Genomic DNA, 25721 nt, shown 5'->3' with positions numbered 1-25721 from the left:
ATAAACTGCATTTGGTCAGGATGCAGTGTACCCTATTCTTGGACTCTATCCTTTTCAGGGTTTTGCCGTTACTCTCTGTTGGTTCTTATTGCCCCAGGGCTCTTTCAACTGGTTATACCTGGTCAAAACAGTGGCAGGGATTTGTATCAGAATTTTTGTCACTTGGTGCCACCTACACCATGATTGTGGGTACCTTCAAAGTAAAGCCACAAATAACAAGGGATGCCTCCCATTTGGTTCCCTCCTCTCAAGTTTCAATTCTCCTCTAAAATCTGCTGCATTTGGGGCACCTGGGTGGCTCAGTTGGTTCAGCGTCTGACTTCAGCTCAGGTCATGATCTCACAGCTCGTGGGTTCAAGCTCTGCACCTGGCACAAGTTTCATTGGACTCTGGGCTGACAGCTCAGAGCCTGGAGCCTGTTTCAGATTCTGTCTCCCTCTCTCTCTACCCCTCCCCTGCTCATGTTGTGTCTCTCTGTGTCTCTCAAAAATAAATAAACATTAAAAAAACTTTTTTTAATCTGCTGCTTTTGTTCAGTCTCCAAAGCTTTTGGTTCCTGTTTTCTACATTTTTTAGAGTTCTGTTAATTATAGCAGATCACTACTCCATCCTGGAGGTGAAATTTTAATTCTATTTTTTAATTTAACAATTTTCATATAGTTTATGTTCAAATGTGTAACTTTAAACTTTGATGAAGTCATTAACTGAGAACAATAAGGATGTTTTTCTAAACACATAAAGTCTGAAATTACATTTTACAATTCCCAAGCTGTCATCTTATTTCATTCTCAGCATCCAATATAATTTTCTATTTTGTTTTGGTTTCACAGTATTGAGAAATCTTGATTTATATGGGTATATAGTTGCAAAAATGCAGTTAAAAAAAACAATTTATCTTAGGATATCAGTCAATAAAATAGAAGCTTTATTTTGAGGTCTGCATAAAGAGAAGTTAAATTGGCAATGTGATCCCCTAATCCAAGATTTTATAAACATTTCATAAAAAGCAGACATCCTCTGTCAAATATATTTGGGTAAATTTGGCTGGCACATTTCTCTAGAGATATTCTGAGGTGAAATATTTCAAATATAACATATTACTGCCATGTTCCCCAAAATTATTTACCACAGAATCTTTATTTCAAGAACACTTATTAGCAAGTATAGAATCAGTGCCCCAAATTTTGGAGAGCAGAGCTATATATAATCCCAGAGGAACAGAGAAAAGGAACTACCATGTGGTAGGTACTGTATTAGATGCACATGATTTTTTAAATTTATTTTTAGAATATAACACTATTTTTTTAACATATGCAATTATTTTCCATCATTTACAATACAGTAGTTACAATGACACTCCAAATGGATAAGCAAAGTAAAAAATCAGAACCCCAACTTCTATTTCATGTAATTAGACTTATACAGAAATTAGAAGGTTAAGTAACAACTAGTTAATCACCTAGTTTCACAGCTATCTGAAATGGCAATCAGCTATCTGAAATGGCAATCATTATATAGCAGCTTATCTATGATGCATTCAAGATAAATGATACAATTTATTACTTACCCATAAGCTACAACACAGCCTGCTTAATACCTTTCCTTAAATTCCACCTCGATACTACAATATACTTGAGGTCCATGCAAAAAAGTAGCTACCTTTTATAGGAAATGGATGATTAAGTCTTTGGTGTTGTAAAAGCATCTTCATTTAAACATAACCACCCCCACCACCAAAAAAAGAAGAGGAAAAAAAAAAGTAATGAAAATAATAAGGGGAAAACCCAAGACACACTTCCTAGGGGGGGGGGTGGGAAACAACAAAAAACCAAAAAAAACCCCATCATGTAATTTCTGTCCTTGACGGAATGTATTAAATAAGCAAACACCCCAACAAGGAAAACAAGTACTACAATGTAAAAATATTAAAAAAGAAAAGAAAACCCTCTCACATGCATAAATGAAAGATTGCACACAAAGAACTCACATCTTTTCAAGCTTCAATAGTAAATATTCTGCTACTGTGTATTAAATATTGCATGGTTTGCCCAAGCTAAGATGAAACCACATCATAAATCAATAAGCATTTTGCATTTTCTTTAATTATCTACTCAAAGTCATGCCTACTACACACGATTTTATTTAATCCGTATAACACCAAATGTGCAGGATTTTATTTCCCATGCAGATGAGGAAACTGAGGCTACCTTAAACTAAACTGAAGGATTACTGATGGATTTTACATCATCTCCCATAGTTATAATTTTTTTTCTTGTGATGAGAACTTTTAAGATCTACTTACCAACACTCAAATGTACAACACAGCATTGCTGCCTGCAGTCACCATGCTGAACATTATACCCGCAGGGTTTATTTATTTTATATCTGGAGGTTTGCACCTTTTGACAACCTTCACGCATTTCCCCAAACCCTGGCTCTGGCAACCACCAGTGTGTCCTCTGTTTCCATGAGTTTGGGGTTTTTTAGGTTCTATGTATAAGTGAGATCACACAGTAGTTGACTTTCTCTGACTTACTTTACTTCACATAATGCTGTCCAAGTTCATCCATGTTGTCCCAAATGGCAAGGTTTCCTTCTTTTCTATGGCCGATTAATATTCCACTGAATGTGTAGACCACATTTACTTCATCCATTTATCCATCAGTGAAAACTCAGTTTGCATATCTTGGCTATTGTGAGTAGTGCTGTGATAAACATGAGAGATGCAGACATCTTTTCAACACCCTGTGTGTGTGTGTGTGTGTGTGTGTGTGTGTGTGTGTGTGTGTGTGTTATAGAATACAGACTCCTACCCCACAGGGCTTGCAGGTGCTGGCATAGCTGAGGCCCATTACTCTCAGTCCCACCCAAGCACAAAAGTGGACTGAGTGGTAATGGAGCTAAACAGGCATCAGAAGCTCAAAATTTCTCAGAGTAGTAGCCAAGGAAGCCAACCAGTATTGTTATGAAAAACAGCCTAGATAGTGGCAGGGAAGATGGGGCTGAGCAACAAAAATAAGAGAGTTGAGAAAAATAAAGAGGAATTCAGCAGCAGTATGAATAGTTGGGGAGGTCAGGAACAGACAGACTGCAGAAGGACAAAAGTGAGAAAGAAGGTAACTCAAGACTAAGGTCATTTTATAAGAAGATTAGAATCATGTATGGAAATGAGTGTAACTATTTTAATGGACTGTTTAAGAAAATAAATAGTATAATAAAAAATAATTTTCAAAAGAGAGCTGGGGAAAAGAAATGCTAAATGATGTCATAGGAGGGAGTGAAGGCTTTCAGCTAGAGCAGCCATGGGGGCCTCCTTGAAGAGAGGTAGCCTATAAATCAAATCTTGAAATCAGGAGGATTCAAATGGGTGAAGAAAGGAGGGAAAACATTTATATGATGAGTTATACAGCTGTCAATTTTATCCTTACCTGTCAGATGCCACATTTGTCTCCTCACTAGTATAAAACTTCCAAGGACAATAATGTGTGGTTTTCAAATTTTATTGAGGACTTACTATGTAAAAATTCTCAAAAAATATATTTGACATTTCTGTCTTTCAAAGCATAGTGATTCATTTTAATTTTATACTTCAAGTAAATTTAGCAAACCTCTTTTGCATTGTTTGGTCTCTTTTGGTTTTTATATATAAAGTAGATTTTGCAGGGTGGAGAAGAAATTAGACACAATGCACAAGTTCCTGGCTGCAGACTCACTTCCACTCTAAAATTATCTTTGTGAGACAACTGACAATGTATCTCACTAAAATTTTTTAAAGTGGAAACTTGATTTTTTCCAAAGTATTTTGGCTTCTAGTAAAATGTTTTCCCAGCCTGGACATTTATAAGACCACAATCAACTTCTAATCATTAACACTATACTAGAAATCTTTGCAAGCTTCTCAAAGGCAAAACCTGAGTCCTGTCCATAGGTCCCTTTAAAGATCACTGACCTTATGAAGTGATTAAATTCAGAATAATAAAGGAAATGGCATGTAGTCTTAATATCCAGAGATAATGTTTATTAAGAGTTTTTCTATTTCCATCCAGACTGTTTCTATGGCATATACTTTTTTTTACAAAACGGTGATCAAATATTATATTCAAAATATAATATAGAGATTTAAAAATATATCCCATCTACATTTTCTGATTACTATTACAGGCTAATTTTAGGGAAATCAGAATTTTTGAAGAGTATTAAAAAACATAAATGAGGCGAAACCCATTTAATCCAAGACAAAATGTATATTTTAGTATATTTCTTTAAGATTTAAGATTTTGTTCCTTTTTTAAACCTAGTTAAATTCTATCAGAATTTTTGAGGAGTATTAAAAAACATGAGGTGAAACCCATTTAACCCAAGACAAAAATGTATATTTTAGTATATTTCTTTAAGATTTAAGATTTTGTTCCTTTCTTAAACCTAGTTAAATTTATGTTATGTTATAAAGATTTTTAAGCATAATTAACACTGAGATACTTCATGGAGAGAACTTGGATGCATGAGTATTTGGAAAAGGTCTTGGTGAATGATGAAATCTAGAACTAGCTGCTGTCTCAGTATTTCCCAATAATAATTTTTAAAAAACTTGAGTCATTTAATGTGAGTTCTTAACTTATAGAGAAAAATGTAAAATGTTATAACAATGAAAAGACATATATACTCATACAGGGCAGCATTACCCACCGAGCTGGTATCCTCCTTGCTTTCTACAGAGCAGGGAGGTCATTTTCTTCTAATAGTAAACAGCACACCTCAAGTTACCCAACATGCAACAGCTGATCTGCTCTTACTGTTAATTTAACTGAGTCAATTTTAAAGATCTCATTGGCTTTACTCAGTGATTCATAAATCAGGCAGCACCCAATCTAGCAGGTAGAAAGGAGCTGAGGAGCTGTACAAAATGAAAGACTTTTATAGGCAGAAGAGAGCAAGGACAAGGAAGTTATACTAAGCAAAAAAGCAGACTGATTATGGTAAGGTTACTTTCCATTAGAGGTTGGCAGGGGTCTAACGGGCAAATTATCTAACTCTTCTGATCAGGTGACTCCTGATTGGTCTAAGATTCCATTTCTAGGAGAGCTAAAACTATAATTAAGCCTCGGTTTGCTGATGTGGGGCTCAGCATAAGTGACTTCATTTGAGCCTGTTGTCCTGTGTATCACATTAGCAAATGTCGAGTTGTTTTGTGCTCCATGATTATAAGAAATTTCTACTGAATTGTAGAGGGAAGATGAAGGATAATAATAGGAAAACCCCATTTCTAGTATTAGGGATTTATAACAACAAAAATAAGAATATGTTGATAACACCTACCATTTTGGAGTGCACACTGTTTGCCTGGGACTATGCTAACAACTTCATAGGCATTATGACTTCTACCCACTAATGCATTCAATATATGTGGGCTACCTGCTGACTCTGGGAATGCTATAATGGGAAAATAATCCATCCGAGAAGGACCTTGATTTGTTTTCACAGAACTTAGAGATTAGTAGGGAAGGTAGAGGTAAGGTGATGCTGGTACAATTGAAGGCCACAGGGCAGAGGGGACAACTTACACTTTGGGTGCTAATTGTTCAAAAAAGGTTTGAGAGACTTAGTGAGAGATCTGCTTGGCAAAGTGGGTACTAAGCTTCATGCAGAGGGCGCGACTCCCTTAAGCCAAGGTGTGGGAACCCCAGCAGCTTCAGTGTCTGAACCCTGTGGCCTGGCCTAGTTGTCACTTCAAAGGAATAAACAATTCCCACAGGAGGACTGGGGCTGGACTGCACCGTACCCAGCCCCTGGGGTGGGGAATGGGGAGACCAGGAGCCAACACACAGGAAGCGGCAGTGAGCCACGTCAGGTGCTTCCGGCCAGCCCAGGAGGAGTACTCAGAAGATGCCCAACCTTTGACATTGTTATCTTAAATCCACAACGCCTCACCTGCAATTGTGACATTCACGAAGCAGTAAAGAATTGAAGGGGTTGTTTCGTTTGCAAGTGGCCCCATCCTAAATTTATGTGAGGCGATGTGTTGTCTTTATATATCCCGCATAGAGCAACAACAATCCAAACATTTGGTTTAGAAAAAAAAATGTATCTCATTATGAGGTGTTTCCTAGACCCAGTTGAGCATATCTTATAATATTAAAAATTCCACAAGTGTTTGAATTATAAGACACTTAGCCCTAAAGTTCCCAGGTAAAAGACTGTAGACATGCATTCTAACTGTTACCCTTACATCTAATATTCCTAACCCCAAGGAGGGTAATGCTCTTATTATTTTTCCCATATTACAAGTGAGGATTACCACAAAGCTATTATTATTCTTTCCATATTACAAAAACTTAGAAAAGACTTAGAAATGTAAGTAGCACATCAAAATATAGACATGTGTCTGTGCTTCAAAACCCAAACAGAATTTTTGTTGGTATTGCTCAATGAGAAGTATATTCACCCTGAAACCTTTCTATGGCCTCTTAGGTATTCTAACCACTATTATCTAAAGAGAAAATGGATAATTCGTGGCTCTCAGGCCAGGTGTAGTATAAAGCAAGCTGAACTGACCTTCTGCTACTCCCACACTCTAATCTTGATAGAGCAGACAGAGAACTCAGGACCTTTCAGGCCCCAGGAGACCTTCTTCTGGCCCTCATTATCTCTAATTCTTCGGGGAAGATGTACTATGCTACCACCAGCAATCTCCCCACTACTCCTTCCTCAACCACAGCTGTGGTCTCAAAAACAGAAGAGATCTACTCCTACGGATGTGCATTGATTTATTTCCAAATTTCTGGTCAAAAGTTAACTACCAATCTAAGTTTCAGTATTGGGAGTTTTCACCTAGCTCTATGTCATTCACTTGTGTTTTTTTTAAATTTACTTATTTATTTTGAGAGCGAGAGTGGAGAGGAGGGAATCAGGAAGAGGGAGAGAGAGAATCCCAAGCAGGGTCCAGCCTTAGCATGAAGCCCTGTGTGGTGCTCAGTCTCACAAGTACAAGATCATGACCTGAGCCAATATGAAGAGATGGACACTGAACCAACTGAGCCACCCAGATGCCCCAACCCCACTTACTTTAAATTAAGGAAAGTTCTAACCATGGAGAACCAGATGGTGTTTTAAAATGATAACCCATTAAAGGGTTCATATCAAAAATATCCAAAAGGACTTCTACAACTCACCACCAAAACACCCACAAGTAATCCAATTAAAAAAATGGCCAGAAGATATGAGGAGACATTTCTCCAAAGAAGACATACAGATGGCCAACCGACACATGAATAGATGCTCAACATCAGTCATCATCAGGGAAATGCAAATCAAAGGTATAATAACATATCACCTCACACCTGTAAGAATGGCTAAAATCAAAACCACAAGGAACAAGTGTTGGTGAGGATGTGGAGAAGAGGAACTCTCATGAACTGTTGGTGGAAATATGGACTGGTGCAGCCACCATGGAAAACAGTATGGAAGTTTCTCAAAAAGTTGAAAATAGAATTACTATATGATCCAGTAATTCCACTACTGGGTATTTATCCAAAGAATATGAGAACACTAAATCAAAAGATATATGCACCCCTATGTTTATTACAGCATTATTTACAATAGCCAAAGGATGGAAGCAACCCATGTTCATTGATAGATGAATGGAAAAAAATGTGGTGTGTATATAAAAAGAAATATTATTCAGCCACAAAAAGAATGGTATGTTCTCATTTACAACAACATTGAAGGATCTAGAGAGTATAATACTAAATGAAATAAGTCAGAGAAAAACGAATACCATATGATCTCACTCATATGTAGAATTTAAGAAACAAAACAAAAAATACAAAGGAAAAGGAGACAAACCAAAAAACATAGTCTTTTTAAAAAATTATTCTCAAGTTAGTTAACATACAGTGTAGTTTTGGCTTTAGGAGTAGATTCCAGTGATTCATCACTTACATATAACACCCAGTGCTCATCCCAACAAGTGTCCTCTTTAATGCCCATCACTCATTACCCATTTTCCCCACTCCCCCACCCCCATCAACCTTCAGTTTGTTCTCTACATTTAAAAGTAAACATAGCCTTAACTATAGAGAACAAACTGATGGCTACAGGAGGTGAGGTGTAGGGGGCACGGATGGATGAAACAGGTGATGGGGAGCAAGAGTACACTTACCATGATGAGTACTAAGTAATGTATCGAATTGTTGAATCACTGTTGTACACCTGAAATTAATACTGTATTCTAACTATAGTGGAATTAAAATAATAAAAATAAATGAAGAAAACACAAAACTAAAATGGGTATCCTACCCTATACTTTCTGATACATCTTTCTTCTAAGGGTTTTAGCACAGTGCCTTAGATAGTATATCTTGAATCAGTGTTACTAATCAATTACATGACTAATTAGGGGACATATTCTTCTGAAAGAGGAAGCTTTTATCTATTCCAATCCTTGTTTTCAATCTTCCTGAGCCTCCACATTCATGGCCTCGAAGTAAACCAAAGTAAACAAAACTACACTAAGAAACAACAAATCCTAACATTTACACAGCTTTCATCATTAAAACAACGCATTCCCCCCATGGCTTCAGTGTAGGGTGACGGGAACATTGGGTGTATTGGCAGATAGATAAACTGAAACAGGAGGACTGAGGCAGAGTGGTTCAGAGTTGGCCCTGGTGGCCACCCCAGTAGCTCAGTCCCATCTAAGAACTAGCCTTGTGACTTAAGATGGTCATTTGACTCTGGGCTTCTTCATCCATAATATAGGATAATATAGACAAAATAATAATTTTGTCTACGTCATTGGGTTGAGGATTAAACTAAGCTAATGTACATAAAGCAGCTGAGTCCCAACACATCAAAACTCAGCTACGTGGATTTGTTGCAAGTGCAATTTCCTCATGGCATCAATTCAATCTCACTGGGTCCAGCCGTGCATTTAAAACTCTAGGGTCAAGACAAGCAATAACAGCACAGTAATTGTAAAGACAAAAACACAAAACTGGAGTCAACTCAATTTCATCATTGTATGTGACCTCTTAGAGATTTTATTTGCATTTAAAATTTAAGACACTAAACGCTACAAACTGAGAGGCATAATATTTCTGTTTACTAGGATATTCATTTTTACTTTTTCCCTACAGAGATAATGTATATCTAATTTAATTAAAAATTTTTCATTGCCTGTATGTCTGTTCTCATCATTATTAGTATATGTTTTGTTTCATACCTCTTCCTGAAAATGATTTTTTTTTGAGAGAGACAGAGAGAGACAGTGCGAGCAGGGGAGGGTCAGAAAGAGAGGGAGATACAGAATCTGAAACAGGCTCCAGGTTCTGAGCTGTCAGCAAAGAGCCCGACGCAGAGTTCAAACCCACAAACTATGAGATCATGACCTGAGCCGAAACCTGATGCTCAACCGACCGAGCCACCCAGGCACCACTTCCTGAAAATGATCTTGACATTTTGGAGCACTGAGGTCTTAAATGATCTGTTTCAAGAGTCAAATAGGTGAGGGCTGCCACTCTCAGGAACTGCTAAATGCTTCTGTGATGCTGAAGTGGTTCACCATACCCACAGCATTCTCTGGCTGTCTTTGAACCTTGACTCTGCAGAGTCACGAGTGTGGCCCTGAGCAACCTTTCTCTTTCCAGTTCCCACCTGGAAACAGAAGCAGAGAAGCTATCCCACAGAACCGTTTCTGGGGTTAAACAGAACAGCAAGGCAGTGGCTGGCCAGGGTAGGCGCTCCTCACAAGGGCTGCTCCTGGCCTTGCATCTGCATAAGAAAGGATTATACTTGTCCAGCTCTAAACTACACCCCCTTGCCTCCCCTCCCCTTCCCCCCACTAGGACTGTCTCTGATCCTAAGATCACCACATTCAGATGGCCTCCAGGCTGGATCTCCTCATGTCCTAAGCAGCCACTTCCACCACCTTGGAAAACCTCTTAGTCCTGAAGGATCAGATGTGCTCAGCAGGTCTTTTACATTCATCCCTGGTTCCACAGTGATAATATCCTGTGTGTGTCCCCGTGTGTGTTCCCGTGTGTGTTAAATACCATACCTGCTGCACCAAATATGCTGCTGCCATGTTATTACATGGCCCACATAAAACGGGATGGAGGAGCTTGGCAAATAAAATACGACGTTTGCAGAGTCTGGTCAAGATTTGGGGGGTCAACAGTTCTGCATGAAATGAGGCATCTGTTCTATTGCCAAGCTGATAATTCTATATTCCCTGCTTGTCATATTAAGTTCTCTATTTTAGGGACCTTGAGAGCCTGCCCCAGGACTCCAGATTTCCCTGCTGAGTCCTTAAATTTAGGGAGCTTTGGTTTTCAAAATTAGAGCCAAAAATATTTGGTTTTATATATTCATCGTTTAAAAGCTGAGTAGATTCATTGTGAGTTTTGGTTGAGGATCATTTCCCTTTGTCCAACTCTAAGATGACAGTGGTTCCATGAAGAGAAGAATAAATATGTTATTGTAATTAGCATTCTACTTACAACAGCTACATGATTCCCTCCTTATTCCCTCCTTATTAGTAACAACATGCCTTTACTTGCATTTCATTTAATCTTTACATACACCCGCACACGCAAACACACACACAAGGTTCCCAGTGCTGGTATTATTCCCATTATATATGAGGCTGCAGAGCCTCTGAGAGCTGAAGCAGCATGCCAGGCCACACGGGCTCCCAGGTCCGTGCTCCACACTCCACAGTCCCCTGTGACTTTCTGCTGTGATCAGTTTGTGGGTCAGGGCCCCGCTTCCTTCCCAGGCTATAAACAAGGCCGGTATATACCCAGAATCCAAGTAATACACATAGTAACTTCTCAAAAAAAAAAAAATATATATATATATATATATATATCTGCCAAAGAATAGGACAAAGTTCTGCTCTGACCAACAATTTTTACAAATAACATTTTTTAAATGTTTACTTCTTTTTGAGAGGGTAGGGGAGGAAGGGCGGAGAGAAAAGGAGACACAGAATCCAAAGCAGGCTCCAGGTTCTAAGCTGTCAGCACAGAGCCCAAAGCAGGGCTCAAACTCACAAACCGTGAGATCATGTGGCTCATCTGAGCCAAAGTCAGATACCCAACCAACTGAGCTATCCAGGAGCCCCTACCAATATCATTTTTAGTCAACATATCAGTACGTTCTTTCATACCACCATATAATCCTCTTGGTAGAGATGAAATGGAAGTGCAGGGAGCTAAGTAATTACTTCAAAGTCCCATAGCTAGGAGAAGGTGATGAAAAGACTCGAACACAAGTCTTCTAGAACTTATTTTCAAGTTCCTTCCAATAAACTGTACGAACTTTTTCAAGTGTTGCTGTACCTTAGAGAGCATAAGTACTGGCTTCACTGTGGACAGGAGTCCAGAAATTCCCCTTTTTCACATTAGAGGACACTGGAGTCCTGAGAGAAACAGGCAAAGGATAAAAAGGCCACAGAAGACTTGACCTGAGGTATCAGAGGTAAAGAGCCAGGGCGGTGGACTCTGCAATGTCGCCTGAGAGGTGCTCCAAAGAGCCAGACTGAACATGTTCCACCTCAGGGAGCATCACTCCAGAGGCAAAGCTCGGACCAACCACTGAGCCACAGGCACCAGCGAGGGGTCCTTTTCAGGCTACAATCCCCTCTTTACCTAGAGGGCCATCTGAGAGAGGCGAAAGGCAGAGGGAGTTCTGGAAGACTGAACACATGGGGAAAAGAGGCCAAGTCACTCAGAGGCGGTGAAACAGAGAGAACTTTCCCTAGTGGTCCCTCTCCCACACTCCTCATTGCCAAGCACAAGGGTGAGGGTCATGAGCAAGATTCGAGTCACTGCAGGAAATAAAGCTGAACTTTTTTTTTTTTAAATCAAAGCTGAGTCTGTGATAACCTGAATAATACAGAGGCACAGAGAGCCCAGTCATCCACACTTAAAGATCAATTTTTTTAAACCTCATTTAAAGTTAACTGGCTAACTTCTACACACTGAGGAGGCAAAAAGAGAAAATAATTTCTGTAGAAGATCTGTCGATTTATCTATTGCAAATCATTGCATATTTCTTCAAAGAATAGTTTTGACTGCCAACTATAAGGTGTCAGGAATGGAAGAGTGAACAAAATAGAAGAGGTAGTGAATTCACTATATAAGTGAAGCTGAAAAGTTTGGTAACTGGTCCAAGGTCAAACCACAATTTAAATTCTGGTGGTATCTGATTCCAAAGCCCATATCCCTTCTGTCTCCTCATACTAGTTAAATATGAACTAGAAAAACACAAAATTTCATGCTTACAGCTTGACTGCTCCTTTTTTTTTAAAGACCAGATGTACAACTTGTACTATTTAATAATGCTCTTACCACCCTTAACCTCCCTTAAAGAAGTTTGGGGGCCTATGTCTGTGCATTTGTGTCAATTAGTTAGTGATGAAACTTGCATTCCTTCAAGGAAACCAAACTAGGCCATAAGAAATTAAAAACTACAGTGGTCATTCTAAAGTGTGGCCCTTGGACCAACAGCATTGACTTCACCTGGGAACTTGCTAGAAATGCAAATTCTTGGGTCATATCCTGAGCCCACTGATACAGAAATTCTATGTGTGGAACCCAGTGCTTTGTGTTTAACCACCTCTCTAGGTAACTAACATGCACACCACAGTTTGAGAAAGACTAACCTACCAGCAGGGAAGAATGCTAGTTCTCTCTTTCACCTCAGTATCCTTCTCAACACAGAGACCCAGGAAGTCACTCCTGGTGGTCCTGAGTTAGCGTTCATAAAGAGACCTATCTGCCATTAGAAATAGTTCAACCAACTAATTCCACAGGTGAGAAGATGAGGTCGAGGGAAAGAAAATGAAACTCAGAGGGTCACAGAGCAAAATGGTGGCAGAAAAAAAGTAGGCTTCAGTTTGGTTCTTCGAAACTCCACAGTGGTTTGGGTGATGCAGTATTTCCTGATGAGCAGGACATGAAACGGTGGGGTGGGGACTGTGTGGGAGTTCATAACTTTTACTGGCCAAGATGCAGGATCTGGTTGAGGAACCAGCACACTGTCAGGGACTGAGAAGGAATCCGACACCCAGTTTGGGACTGGAATAGGCTGCATGAAGCAAAGGAGGCAAAGGAGAAATTTGAGCTAGAAGTGGAAGGGCATCTCTCCCCCTTACCCTGCTTGGGCGGCATCCAGCTCCCCCAGACTCTACCTCTGTTTTGCAATTTGGATGAATTACCATGCTGGGCGCCTGTTTTCTAGACCCTCCTCCACCCACAGCTGCTGGATCGGATCTCCATCCATCTTCACCCAGGCAGAGAGCCCAAAGGGGGCTCCAGGGAGACTGCAGTCTCCAGCAGGAATGAGAAGCAGGACTTCCGGGAGCACTGCTGTGGTGGATGAGTAGAATCCAGGAACATGATCACTCAATCCTTGTGAAATTACCAGATGTGACAGAACAGGTAAAGAATATTTTGTTTAGGAAAAACAAAACCAAACCTGTCCATGACTCTGAGTTTACCAACTTCTCCCTTGGCTGTGGCCAGCTTATTCTTTGTGAAACCTACTCCATCTAGAATATCCATTCAGTGTATATACATATAGCACTAAAGTGTCTGAATTGATGAAAATAAATGGATTTTTTTTTCACCTTTGGTCCAGATGCTAGTGATTTCATCCCAGATGGAATTTCCATCACTTAAAGAGCCTGGTGAGATACTTAATATCTTCAAGACTCAATTATTTCATGTGTAAAATTAAGATAATAATTGAGATCATTCCTGCCCTATCCATCTCATAGAATGAGGTCAAGTGAGATAATAGTTTTGAAAGTGATTTGCAATCTGTTAAATATCATAGATGTGACTATATGTTACTATTATCACTTCTGACCAACTTCTATAGCCCCATTTACTAGCATGTTTTATGGCTACATCCTGGAGCTTATCATTAAAAGGAAGTGTTCCACCCTTGACATCTTTAATATACAAATCTGGCAGTCACTTCCTATCAGGCCAGTTTTCCCTTTCTTAAGCCTACCACACATATTTTTTGACCTCATCACAACCCTCCAGTTCTTTGGTCTTTTATTTTCACTACCAGCCTCCTCCTGCTTTCACTTCCTTGCCCGTTCCCTGGAACTACATGGTCCATCATTATAATCGTTTCATAGGAAATGCCTTCTAGCTGTCAATCTCTCATTTTTCCACCACACTGGACTGAGATCCTCAGCCTTGAATCTCTGTGAGCACCTGCCTTTTCCTTTTCTCCTTCTCTCGTTGCTGAGGACTGTTGGAAGAAATGACACAGTGGATGGATTGCTGCCACCCCAAATTTATGGCCTCCAAACTCATTGGGCCTTATTGCCAGAGCAAACATTCCACTCTGGTCAAGCCACCTTCCTAACTGCTGGTCCCCTTTTTGGAGCAGATAAACTGGTTGACTTTTCAGAGAGAAAACTGAGGCTATCAGATTAAGCACTTGACAATTCCCTTTCCAAATGTAAACATTTACTTCTAAATCCAGCCATAACCTCCAGGGATCCTGTGCCAGATTGACAGACATCGTTCTCCCATTCCAGGTAAATTCCTCCATCTCTTTCCCCAGTTTATCTCCACCTAACTCTTCTAGAAAAGTTCACTCTCCTGAATAGTTAATCTCAAAAAGGTTAAAGGAAAGCGGCCCCTATGTCTTCTTCTAGCACCTAGGCCCATCTCCCCTACTCCTCACAATCAAATTCTCCCAAAAAGTAATCCACAATCACTGCTCTCAACTCCCCAATCCCCATTCAGTCTTCAATCAGTGACAATCCTTCACTGCTCTACTGAATCTATCTTGGTTGAAGTTAACAATCACTGCCTAATTTCAAATTGCCTGATGGCCCGTGATTCTCAGTCATCAACTTGGATGACCACATAGCAGCATCTTGAGAATACCTTCTTCTAACTCTCCCTTTCATTGGCTTCTGAAATGTGACTCCTTACTGAGTCTCTGACTCACTCTGATATTTCCTTCTTGCTGATATATATGTACACATACATATTTCCTTCTTGGTTATATGTATATTTCCTTCTTGGAGATACTTATACAGTGGATTCTTCATGTCTGTCCCTCCTGAAATGCCACATTTCCCAAAGCTAATTTGACTTTTTCTTTTTTTAATTAATATATTCTGAATAATTTCATCTGCTCCAGGGATTCATGCTGATGATTCTTTTATTGAGGATGATTTCCAATTACCTGAAGTGTAAAGCCCAAGTAAGTATGGCTGGACATTTTCGCTTAATTGATATGCCCCAAAAGAAATTGAATACCTTCCCTGCCCCCAAATCTGCCTTTCCTCCTGTGCTCCTTAACTTGTCAATGGCATGACTAGATATATAAGATTCTGGATATAATTTTGACCTCTCTGCCCCTAACTGTAACATCAAATTAGTCCTCAAGAGCTGTTTATGCCTCTCTCCATCTCATCTGCCTCTGCCTGAATTCCAGCTTTCACTCTTTATCCAAAGGACTGCTGTCCTCATTTCCTGATTAGTTTTCCTGCCTCCAGTTTTAGATTTTTCTAATATATCCACCATATCAAAATAATTTTTCTAAAGCAAAAACCTATCAGTGTATTCCTACCATTTATGAAACATTTGTTACCTGTCAGGTATTCTGCTAAAGTCTTGACATTCATTGTCCCATTGTAGCTTCACAGCAACCCTATGAAGGAAATACAGTCAGAGGAAAAAAATACCATGAAACTGCTAAATGGGCAAATCAGCAATTACATCAAAGCACATATGCTTTATGTCCACCCACTAATATGCTTCTCCATGGCCCAGAGAATGAATCCAAACTCTGAGCATGCCACATCCCCAGAAACCCACCTCATACTCTAGTTTCTCACAGCCTTTACATGAAATCTTAACCCCTCTCCTCCTTTCCTCCCCTCCTCTCTCTTCACACCCAAAGAAGTACCTATTCTTCCTTTCTTACACCCACTAAACCCCATGAAGACTTCTTTTTTTTTTAAATAGTTTATTACCAAGTTGCTTTCCATGTAACACCCAGTGCTCTTCCCCACAAGTGCCCCTCTCCCATGAAGACTTCTAACAGGGCGCCAATCCAACTTTATCTCACTTGTTAATTTCCTTCCCACAATACTGTGTTTGAGCATCTTGAGATCTTGGTCTCCAGGCCCTAACACCATCTTTGAACTATAGTACATGGGTTGGCAAACTATAGCCTATGGTCCAAATTTGGCTTGCCAGTTGTTTTTGGTAAATAAAGTTTTATTGGAACAAGGCTACTTCTAGTAATTTACCTATTATCGATGGCTGCTTTCATACTATAATGTCAGAGTTGAGTAGTTGCAACCAAGGTTGTATGGCCCATGATCCTAAACTATTTCCTATCTGGCCCATTAGAGAAAAAGTTTATCAGCCTCTGACATAGTACATGCATGATTAATGTTGGGTAAGTGAAAGAGTGCATGCAAGATTGGCTGAATGAATCTCTGAATGATTGAATCATTCTTAAGAATAGTACCATTTGGCATTGGAAAGTAAGAAATAAGAGAATATAGATTTAAGCAAGCATTTCCTAATAATTAGCAATGATTTTGTTTTAACCACAGCCCCCTGAGATGAACAGAGTAAGTGATATTTCCACTCCCTATCTATCTGTCTATCTATCTATCTATCTATCTATCTATCTATCTATCTATCTATCTTTTATATATCTATTCTTAGAATAAAGTAGAGGCTCATGGAAGTAAAGCCATGAGCCTATGAGCCTACAGTCCAATGACTAGCTCAGGTTGGAGCCAGGATATGGACTCTATCATTTATAGGAAGCCAGAAGTCATGGGAGCCCCTTGCGTCTTTAGAGATCAGTTTCCTAGGGCATAGAGCAGACCAATAAAGACAGGAGTAGACTCCAGATGGGCAAGGGGAAATATCCAGCATTAATAATAATCACTCCACTACCCTCTCAGAGTGTTTTTGAATAAGCATTGTCATTTATAATGTACTTAGAATACGTAAAGCATTGAATATTTAGATGACAAAGGATGTTTCTCACCTTGTTCATTTCACCATTCCATCAACCTGAAAAACTTTCTCAATGAAGAAATACATAAATAAGCTCAGAAAAGTTAAGTTTCACACAACTGATCAGTGTTCAAACTTTAATCTCTCCAGCATTAAAAGTCTTGCTCTTTTTTCTACTCCAGGCCACTTTCCTTTACTTGTAAACACATCAGCTACAGCTTGAAAGAAGACCTCATTTCCAAAGACTTTACATCCCTTTGTGCCCTGCTCTGCTGGCAGGGTGTTATATGGGGACAACATTTACCAGGCACTTTGGACAAGCTTCGATTGTCCGTACTTACAGTGTTGTATGTTGTTGTATTTATTTGTTGTATTTGATTGCTGTATTGTTGTCCCTGCAGATCTCCCAGGGACAAACGCTGACTTTGTTTTTCAAGCACTCCCCATGGCTAGGACTAGCCAGTCTATTTGGATAGAGGGTGTGGAGGCTTCCCTAACCACATCACAACCGCCTAGATAAGGAGACAGGATGCCACACGACCTTCTAACATTTGGCAAAGAGCAGACTAGTGAGGGGATCAAGAGAGGGTGGGTGTGCCTAGTTAATCGCGCAGAGCAGACTAAACAAGCCTACACATTCTGACCTTTTCCTTCCTCTGGGTTTTTAATGAAAGTTCTTTCTACCCAAGAACAAAAACAGTCATGTGTTCATTCATTTCACATTCCCTGAGCACCTACCCCAGGACAGGCCTTCTCTTCTGCAAGGAGCTCACCAACTGGTGGACAAAACAAACACGTAAATAGACAATAAGGTGGTTTGCTCACAAGGTAGGGAGCCCTATAAGAACTTGGGACAAAGCTCTAGGAAAACACAAGCCTTGCTCTCTGGGACTTGGAGAAGCCTCACATGGAGATAACACTGGAGTTGGGTTTTAAAGAATAAATAGGAATTTACCAAAAAGAGGATACTAATTATGATAATAATTTTAGTGATGTATTGACTACCTGTTACAAACCCCAGACTAGGCTGGGGACCTATTCTTCATCCTGAAGTCTCACTTAGATCACATTTTAAAAACAATGGAACGAGTTCAGAAAAGGAATCCAGCAGGTCCAAATTCACAAAGGCAGTAAATGGCAAAGCTAGGTCTGGACCCAGATTTTCCTGGCCCTAAAAAACGGCATTATTTTGGTACCTCTCTTTCATTTGAGAGTCAGAGAGGCAGGATGTAAAATTTTACATTCAGGGGAAAGGAAGGTGTTTAGATTAGCTGAAATGTACAGCCATAGAAGAAAGGCGTGGGAGTTGGGGATGAAAGACGACAACAAGCTCGGGTTTTGAAGACCTTGTATGTGTCATCTACTCAGACTTATTCCTTCTGATTGCTGGGAAGAAGCCACTGTCAGAATTCCAATTTAGAAATGTCATCTCTGGAGAAGGTAAGAGAAAAATTGGAGGCACATGGAAGGCAGGGAGACCAATCAAAAAGCTGTTGCCTTCCTCCAGGCCAGGGATATTTATAACCTGAATAAAGAATGCATTTCATGAGGATAGAATTTTCAAAATCATTGTGAATAGGGGAAGCATTGTGGAATGCCCCCCCAATAAAACACAAATGTACATTCATGTAAGAGCCCTTTGAGATCCACTGCACTGTAGATGGAAAGCTGAAGCCCAGAGAAGGGAGGAGGAAGGGCACAGGGGGTGTCAAGTACATCTCCTCACCTTTAGGGTCCTATGGCCTTTCCCTCTTTCTGACAGTACATGACGGGTGCTATAACCCAGGCCCACCCCTACCCCCTGCCTTGTATGGGTTGCAGCCGTTTCTCTTTCCCCTCAAGTCATCCTGGACTATCTCCCAGTACGTGGACAAGATCCAGCCATCTAGGAAGGCTGGCAGGAGGAAGCCCCTAACAATGAACAAATGTTCAGGGAAAACCCCAAGGGATTTCCCAAGCGAGACAAGGCAGAGCAAACCTTCCCGGAGCTCCTGCTTCACTGAGCAGGACCAGGTGATGAGGAAAAGCAGGAGGGTGGAGCCTGTAATGCCAGAGACAGGCTTTGAAGCAAGAAGCCAAGTGCAATCAGCTTTAGAAATGTTACTTACCTTCCTCTGCATGCCAACAGCAGAGAGGGGTGGGCGGGTGCACGGAAGGAACACTGTGCAGAGACGCCTCCTTATTAGAGAACGTGGCTTACTCAAGATTCTGGTCTGTGTTAAACAATGACCACACCAATTCCAACATCCTGCACAGACTCCTACTGACCTCCCATGGCTACCTGTCCAGCATCCCAGGAGGCTCTTTGGGCTAGCTCCCATTTCCCCTAGCCACCCCATGAGCTCTGTGACTCAGCAGACCCTCCTATTTAGCCCCATTCCTCAGAGGGAGAAGCCAGCAGCAAGGACACAGCCTACATACCAATAATGGGTGACCTTCCTAATTAGTGAAGATCCCAAGAGCCTTGTTCTTCACACAGGGGGGAGAGTGAGTCTGCACTGGGCCTGGTGAAGAGAGCCAAGAGTATGAAGCTACAAAAAAAGAGACCAGACAGCTTTGTGGACAGACAATGGGGAAGTCTGGAAGACTTTCAGTCGTAGGGGGTAAACAGGGGCATTCTCAGTGTCAGCTTATTGGAATGAGGCAGCTCCTTCTAAGGAGGCCAAGAAAGGGAAAAACGCTCCCTTTATGGTGTTCTCCTACCACCAAGAACCTTCCATGAGAGCCAGCAGAAAATGTTCTAGCCAGTTCCACCTCTCTGCCTTTGGTCATTTCCTTTTCCTGGGTTGGCGTCCTCTCCGCACATTCCTTTAACCCATAGTGAATGTTCCAGTTCGTTTCATACCTTCTCTCCCATAAAGCTTTCTGTCTTAGGTTGGTTTCCTCAGAAAACAAGAGCCTGAGTCAGAGACCTGAATGCTGGTATTTTATTTGAGATCGATCCCAGAAATCAAGAGTGAGGAGGGTGGTGAGTGAAATGGAGAGGGAAAAACCAGCATAAGGTGCACTATCATGGTGGCCAATGCCCCCCACTGAGAGCTGTACAACAGGCCTCCCAGAATTATCCACCAGATGGATGAAAGACTGGGGTGCTTCTCCCCTACCTCCCTACCCCAGACCCAGCCCCAGATGAGGGTTACTGAGAGCACTGTCTGCCTCATAAAACCAGATGCTGAGACAAGGGTTCAAGTCTAAGTTCCGTAAGAAGTAACGCAAGGAACCAGCTGGAGGAGAGCAAGAAACTGACGCTGGGAGGGAAGGAGGCCAGTAAAGGTGTGTTAGCAAGGAAGTTACCACTGCTGGGCATTTCTAGGTGCCAGTTTAAAAGCGTGCCTCAGAATGATCCCTGCAGAGAGGAGAGGGCACTGGAGGGTCTTTCTCCTCCATCAGCCATTTCTTGAAGTTTGAAGCCTGCCCCTTAGGATGCAGGTCCTAATGCAGAATTTAAAGCCCTTTAGCATTCCCAGCATAGAGACAGAGTGGGGTCTGGCTGTGAGTGAGAGCCCACAGGCAAAGAATTATAGCTACTGGCACGGTAATTCAGGTCCATCCAGGTAGGGGAAGTGAGTGTGGCATGGCTCCCAGGCTATGCCTGCCAGCTGGCTCAACAAGCTTCCCAAATCTAGAAGGCCCTGAGGTAAGGAGCTGGAAGACAGGAACTCTGCTCGGGGGAGGGGAATCTGAGCTGTTGACCACAACCGTGTCTGCTGTGGAGGCCAGCCAAGCGCAGAGCACCGGTACAGTATCTGACAATACGGCTCTTATGACTGGCAAGACTGACTTTCTCTTCCCTTCCTTTGAATACCGATTAAATAACCACTGGACACATCATGTGTAAGCTGCCCTATATGTTATGTGTCAGATGAATACCTGAACGTAGTCAGAGTCTGCAGTCAGAGTCTGCAGCTTAGGCTCTTTATCTCCTTTCATACTTAACACAAAGCTTCGTACCTAACTCCGATTTTGTCTTCTTTTGCAAAAAAAAAAAAAAAATACTGAAGGCTTTATGCATGAGTTCCCTCCCCTCCCCATCTATAAAGTTATCTTCCTGTATATATGCCAGGCCCTACATCTGTTCTCTCTGTCTTGGAAATGACAAGAATGAGATTTCTCCTTTCCCTCATGATGCTAAACTTGTTTGCTTGCACTTTCAACACAACTGATTTTGCCTCTCTTCTGGAATCCTCACTCCTTCAGTCCTTCCTTCCTTCCATTTGTCTGCATGGCAATGATTTGGGCTGGGTGGGGGTCCTGAAGTCTGGACCATCTGGACTTATGCTTTGTGTGATGTGTCTACGAAGGTCTCCTAAGGAGCCCTTGGGATAAGGGCAGGGTCTGAAATGCACCATCAGCTCTGGGAGCCCAGAGTTTGCTATCCTATCTGGCTTGGGAAGAAAGTCCATTCTGCATGATCAATTGCATAATGTTAGCCTGGGAAAGGGGCACCTGCTTTCTACTTCTCGTCTTGTGCTGACAGGGTGAGGACAAACAAGAGGGTCTTGCAGGACTGGAATGTGGCGTGGAAATGCCGGAGTCACGCCTGACACACAAACTGTCCTCAGCTCCTCCCTCTAATTCCAAGGTCTGCCATTTCCTAAGACTCAGCTTTAGCCAGCGGAAAAGGAACTGCTCCTGGTCAAACTCATTTCGATTCCTTTAGAAGAGAAAAAGTGCCTGCTGACCTCCTGGGAGTCTAGAAAATCAAGTGGCTCAAGAAGTGGAATATGGATCTGAGAAGTCCAACAGTCTTTCTGCCTCCTCCAATCCTTTTGGGAGTAAAGCTGGGAGTGAATGAATAAACCCACATAACTTTACTAAATTAATTTACACCCGATACCTTTTTTTTGCCTCATTCCATCCTTATCCCCACTCTAACTCATATTCCTCTTCTTCCACAGGTAACCACGTGAATGAGTTTGAATTACATCCTGAAATAGTCGTGTATAATTGTAAAATATACAGTGTTGGCTGGGAAGCATCTATGTCTTCAATTTTTATAAATCATATGGTATCATACCCCTCACTCTGTTTCTTACTTTTGTCACTCAGCAGCAGGATTCTTGGGGGGTGGAAGGACACAGTATTTGTTTTGTTTAACCTTTTTTTTCATTTGAAGCATATCACCCATACAAAAGAATACACAGTCTTTGAAAACCTATTTGACCCTCTCTGATACCATGTCCCTCTCCCACTGAAGGAATCCTCACAGTACACATTATGTTAATCACTTTCCTTCTGTTGTTGCTTTATCTCTGCACAACATTCTGTTTATTTGCCTGCTTTGCCCTTTATGTAAATGATCATATAGAATGTATGTATTCCTGTGTGACTGGATTTTTCAGCTCAATATTTTTTTTTTTTAGATTTATCCATGTTGGTGACGGAGCTATAGATTATTCATTTTCATTGTCACAGAATATATTGCAAATACAGAAAATATAATGATTGTTTTCATCTATCTCTCATAGGTGGTCATTTGGATTGTTGGATTGTTAGCAGGGAGGCTACTCTGCATAACACTGTTATTTACATTTAGCCATGTTTCCACGTGCAACAGGGCAGGAGTTTGACAATGAAATACGGGTAGGATCAGAATGGCTGAGTCATAGGGCACACACATAGTCCTGTTCCCGGCAATGGCGACTCCTTCACATTAGCTCACAGTCTCTTCCACAGTATGATGTTTTCTTTTCCCCACATCCTGGGAAACACTTACATCGTCAAACCTCTTACTGCTGTGAATCCGGCGAGTGTGGAAACATATTCCTTTTGGTTTTAATGTGTGTTCTTTAACGGCCCGTGAGCTTGAGCTTCTTTTCATAACCTTACGGGACATATGTGTTTTCTGTAAAATTCCTATTTAAACTTTTTCCCACTGGCCCCTCAAGTTGTTCATCTTTTTCTTACGAATTTATAGGAGTTTAAACATATGCATATTCTGAATCCTTATCCTTTATCATGTGTATGCATTCCAAACATTTTCTCCCAGGCTTTAATTTTAGCTCTGTTTATCGCGTCTTTTGATAAAAAGAAGTATCTAATTGTAACGAGGTAGAACTTACCAATTGTGTGCATGCTGTGTCTTGCATAAAAACTTATTTTTCTTGTGGTCATTAATGACACACCATTGTGGGTTTACTCATGTTATTTACCTTCTCTGAACCGTGATTTGAAAAATATTTGTGTCCTGGAGGTTTTATGAGGGTTGCATGTGATAGATGTGTGTGGAAAAAACTTAGCAAAGCACTTCACACATAACTGGGACTCAATATATATAGTTCAGCCACTGGAGTATAGTCCTAGTAGTGTCTTTCACAGATGTTAGATTTTGCAAGTAATTTCATTTTAAGCAGTGACTAGAGTGTGTTATTATATGCTATAAATTTGTTAAATGTATTTGTAAAATATTTTATTGTTCACCAAAACCTTATAAAATAAACAATACTATCATCACCATTGAATTGATGAGGTAATTGAGGCTCAGAAATTAAGTGATTTACCTTGGGCATGACTATTAAATGGCAGAGTCATTATTGTATTTCCTATCTGCATTTCATCTAGACTATGAAATACTTTATGGGAGAATCTATGTTCAGAGAATGGCAAGAGTCCTAGAATGTGGAAAGTAAGTTATATCTACAAGTACATATTTGGAGATGTGGCAGGGGAAGAAAGATAAAGGTGGTCCACATGTCCTTTTGTTTTTCACTTCATGGAACACATGATATAATGGGCCCTGGTCTGCATCTTCCATCTCTCTAGACCTGACTCAGGGTCTTTTGAAACCACCATTTCCCAAAGTGACTGCCTTGAGCCTACAGCCCTCCTGATTTGCTCATAAAGATGGTGTCCATAATTTAACCAGCCACATTGCTCCTCTCTAAAGAATTCCACATCAAGTGGAACATTGTCCCAGTCATAATGTAACTGATTCCAGCGATTATCTTTATGTCAGAATCTGAGTCACCCAGGACACATGTGTCAACAGGGTTTAGAGCTTGGTTTGTTTGCCTTCCCAGACAGATCTTGAAAGGGGATCTCCCACCACCAAACTGCCCAGACAACCAAGCAACTCAACAACCACTTGCTACAGCTAATACTATTTTGGCATTCAGTTTCCCACCAGATGAATTATAGTATGGTGCACACTGGGTCCATTCAAGTCACTGAAGGTTGGATCTGAAAAGACCTTAGCAATCATCTAGACACCTAGTATGTTAAAGTGGAAAGGGAACCAGATTCAAAGACTGAATGCATAGGAGTAAGTCCCTTTACATTAAATGTACTTCTTTAGTTGAAGAACAGTATATGAATGGCCCTCATCTATAAAACAAAGATTTAAAACATACTCACCCCATAGGATTGTTGTGAGAATCAAATCAAATATTATACATGCTTCTGTGATGATCGACTTTAATCCAAGTATAAAGTTGTATATGTTAGAGAAGAAAAGCAAATACCAACATTCATTAGCTTAGGTCAGGCTTGTATCAACTCTACATAAATTGTCCTGTAAAATGTATAACTTATAGAGATGTGGACATTTTTTTCTTTGTGTACAGATCAACACAAAAGCATGCAGTAGCTTCCACAGAGATAAGGTCAGTTATTGTCATTTTTAAGTTGTGCCTACATAGCGCATAGACGCCATTATTCTGCCTTATCCTTGCCTATGGAAGACGCTACTAATTAATAACAATCATCTTTCAAATGAGCATCTACACAGCTTTAGAATCTTCCTCAACACAGGAAGTCATTCCAGCAAGTCACTGACAATTATTTCTTGAAACTAAGTTTTTGATATTGCTGTGAAACGATGAGTTCAACTATACTCTATGACAAATCCCATTGAACAAAGTTTGTTTCAGTTATCTTTTGCTACTTAACTTATAGCCTCCAAACAACTAATTTTGTAGGTGGGCTTGAGGGTTCCTCAGATGGATTTGCATAGGCTGGCTCACACAGCTGCATTAAGCTAGGGATCTGGCTGGGCTGGAAGGTCTGAGATGGCCTTGCTTACAAGGCTGGTGTCGGCTCTAGGCTGGGTCTGAGTTCTCCACCACATGGCCTTTCATCCTCTAGAAGACTAGACTGACTTTCCCTAAACGACACTTCAAAGTAGCATTTTAAAAGGTCTTATAAGGCTTAGCTTCAGAAGTCATATAACTTCACTTCTGCCATATTCTACTAATAAAAGCAAGTCACTAGACTACCCAGATTCAAGAGCATTATATATCTACATATATTTTATGTATATAATACATATCTCTCTCTCTATATGTGCATATATACATATATCCAGTATACACATATATATGCATATATACATATATGCTCTCTGTCTCTCTGTCTCTCTGTCTCTCTCTCTCTTTCTCTCTCTCTCTCTCTCTCTCTCTCTCTCTCTCTCTATATATATATATATATATATATATATATATATATATGAGATGGGAGGAAAAGCAAAGCCATGTTGCAAAAGAAGCATGTAAACTGGGATGGGAGGAATTTGCAGCCATTCAACAATCTATTAGGGTCTTCCCTCTTGCCATAAATCATTCCTATTCCCCCTACATGTAAAATGCTGTCACTTCCAAACTAAGACCTTCAAGAGTCTCATCCTAATTGTTTTAGTTATCTATTGCTTCACAAGTTGTCCCCAAACTTAGCTGCCCAAAACAAAAATAAGCATTTGCTATCTTGTAC

General features: G+C 40.6%; 1 long non-coding RNA gene across 1 annotated transcript in view; it reads right to left on the bottom strand.

The window, feature by feature from the left end:
- Positions 1 to 24403, bottom strand: part of LOC115299479 — a 33704-nt gene extending 9301 nt beyond the window's left edge. Inside the window, exons 1-2 of the long non-coding RNA XR_003912197.1 lie at positions 24372 to 24403; positions 15628 to 15687 (exon numbers count right to left, since the gene is read on the bottom strand). This is a non-coding gene — a long non-coding RNA (uncharacterized LOC115299479). The remainder of the gene's footprint in view (positions 1 to 15627; positions 15688 to 24371) is intronic.
- Between the last annotated feature and the right edge of the window lie 1318 nt (positions 24404 to 25721).

This window comes from Suricata suricatta, chromosome 8, assembly GCF_006229205.1.
Source record: "Suricata suricatta isolate VVHF042 chromosome 8, meerkat_22Aug2017_6uvM2_HiC, whole genome shotgun sequence".
In the NCBI taxonomy this organism is placed as follows: domain Eukaryota; kingdom Metazoa; phylum Chordata; class Mammalia; order Carnivora; family Herpestidae; genus Suricata; species Suricata suricatta.
This window is presented reverse-complemented; position numbering and strand designations above follow the sequence as displayed.